The sequence below is a fragment of the Cervus canadensis genome, chromosome 29 (genome assembly GCF_019320065.1).
Source record: "Cervus canadensis isolate Bull #8, Minnesota chromosome 29, ASM1932006v1, whole genome shotgun sequence".
Classification (NCBI taxonomy): domain Eukaryota; kingdom Metazoa; phylum Chordata; class Mammalia; order Artiodactyla; family Cervidae; genus Cervus; species Cervus canadensis.
In genome coordinates, this window is record NC_057414.1 from 9,894,277 (window position 1) to 9,896,819 (window position 2,543).

Sequence of the window (2,543 nt, forward strand, 5' to 3'; positions counted from 1 at the left end):
AACAAACCATGTGGAAACCACAGTCCGGCATCACAGGGGCCAAAGGCATCCACTGGGCTTGATCCACTATGTGATAAGTGCTGCTTTGAACTGTTGTTCAAGCTTCTGAGTATCTCTTCGGTTTGGTAGGAAAAGCATGCAGTAGGCCCTATAAAAGTGATGAGCCTGTTGAGCGAGTCGCTGAGTGAAGGGAGCAAGGTGGAGGGTCACCAAGCACTTGTAGCAGTCCAACATTAGTGGGGGGCCTGAAGAGCGCCCCTTTCCTCCCGCACACCCCTGCCTGCCCGCCTGCCCCTTCCCGCAGCTCCAGGACAGAGCAGGGAGCTCCCTACCAAGGAGCCCATCAGCTAACCAGGTAGCCAGCCATCAGGAGCCCTCCAAGGGCAGATTGTAGGATGGAGCAACACCCAAACACCGTTTGGAAGAGAGATGACTATAGAGGAATGTGACTTATTTTAAAAGGAGGAGGAGAAGGAGAAAAAAGGGAAGCAGCAGCAGCGCTGAGCAGCAACAACAAAAAATAATTTATTTGAACTCTTTGTTTTTATTCACTATATATACATATATATATGAATTTATTTATTTCTTGTTCTTTGAACTGTAGTAGATTCACAGTGTTATATCAGTTTCAGATATGCACATAGCAATTCAATATTTTTACAGATGATACTTCACTTAAAGATATGATGGGGCTTTCCTGGTAGCTCAGCTGGTAAAGAATCTGCCTATAGTGCAGGAGACCCAGGTTCAATTCCTGGGTCAGGAAGATCCACTGGAGAAGGGATAGGCTACCCACTCCAGTATTCTTGGGCTTCCCTTGCGGCTCATCTGGTAAAGAATCTACCTGCAATGCGGGAGATCTGGGTTTGATCCCTGGATTGGGAAAATCCCCTGGAGGAGGGAAAGGCTACCCCCTCTAGTATTCTGGCCTGGAGAATTCCATAGACTGTATAGTCCATGGGGTCACCAAGAGTCGGACATGACTGAGCAACTTTCACTTTCACTAAAGACATGACAAAACTATGGTTCTATTTCCTGTGCTGCACATGATATTTTTGTATCTTGTTTTTTATATACCTATTAGTTTGTACCTTTTAATCCCCTTCCCCTATCTTGCCCTTCCTCCAATCCCTCTCTCACTGATAACCACTAGTTTGTTCTATGTATCTATGAGTCTGTTTCTGGTTTGCTGTATTCATTAGTTCTATGTTTTAGATTTCAGTGAATGAAAGCTTGCAGTATTTGTCTTTTTCTGTCTGATTTATTTCACTAAGTGTATTATCCTCCAGGTCATCCATGTTGTTGCAAATGACAAATTTTCCTTCTCAGTTATGGCTGAGTAATATTCCATTGTATATATATATATATATATACCACAATGCCACATCTTCTTTATCCATTCATCTGTTGGTGGACGTGTTGTTTTTGATTAATCGCTCGGTCACATCTGACTCTTTTGAGCTCCCATGGACTGTAGCACTTCAGGCTCCTGTGTCTGTGGGATTTCCCAGGCAAGAATGTTAGACTGGGTTGCCTTTTCCTTCTCCAGGCAATATTCCTGACCCAGGGATTGAATCCACGTCTCCTGCATTAAAGGAGGATTCTTTACCCCAGAGCCACCTGGAAAGCCCCTGATGGACAATTAGGGTGTTTCTATATCTCGACTATTATAAATAATGCAGTTTCATTGGGGTGCATGTACGTTTTTGAATTCTTGGTTTTGTTCTCTTTGGATATATATCCAGGAGTAGAATTGCTAGATCATATGGTAGCTATATTTTTAGTTTTTTGTAAAACCTCCATACTGTTTTTCATAGTAGCTGCACCAATTTACATTCCCAACACAGTGTCACTGTTCTCCACTTCCCTGCCAACACTTATTATTTGTTGTCTTTTTGATGACAGCTGTTCTGACAGATGTGAGGTGATATCTCATTGTGATTTAGATTTCATTTCCCTGCTGATTAGTGATGCTAAACATCTTTTCATATCTTCTTTGGAAAAATGTCTATTCCAGTTTTCTGCCTACTTTTAGATCAGTTTTTTTTTAATTAAATTGACTCTTATGAGTTCTTTATATACTTTAGAAACTATCCCTTATCAGATGTGTTTGACATAATTTTTTCCCATTCAGTAGGCTGTCTTTTCATTTGTGGATGGTTTCCTTTGCTGTGCAAAAGGAAGCATTCCTATGTAGTCTGCATGTATCCAGTGGCTTTGATGGGAGAGCTGGACGTGAAGTGAACACAGGCTGTGTCTCCCCCGGCGTGTGCTGGCAGCTGCCACCTTGGTGGCGGGGGGCTGGAATTGAAGGGGCTGGAGCCATAGCTGGGTGCAAGCCTGTTTCTCCTGTGATCTGTAGCCATCATTACGTTATCATAGAACAAGACCCAGCAATCTGGAGCAGGTGCCCAGGGGAGCTGGGTTCCTCCCGGGTGTTATGGCAGTTTCTGCATTGCTTTAGGATGTGGGTGTGGCCTCAGGGCTTGGGGCTGCGTTTCTGTGCCAGGTCATTTTTTCCCCGGTAGGTGCACCTTGACTAG

General features: G+C 43.8%; 1 non-coding gene across 1 annotated transcript; it reads left to right on the plus strand.

Annotated features, from left to right (window-relative positions):
• The first annotated feature begins 694 nt into the window (after positions 1-694).
• Positions 695-767, plus strand: TRNAY-AUA. The gene has a single exon. It is a non-coding gene; the product is annotated as a tRNA-Tyr (tRNA).
• Positions 768-2,543: the final 1,776 nt, after the last annotated feature.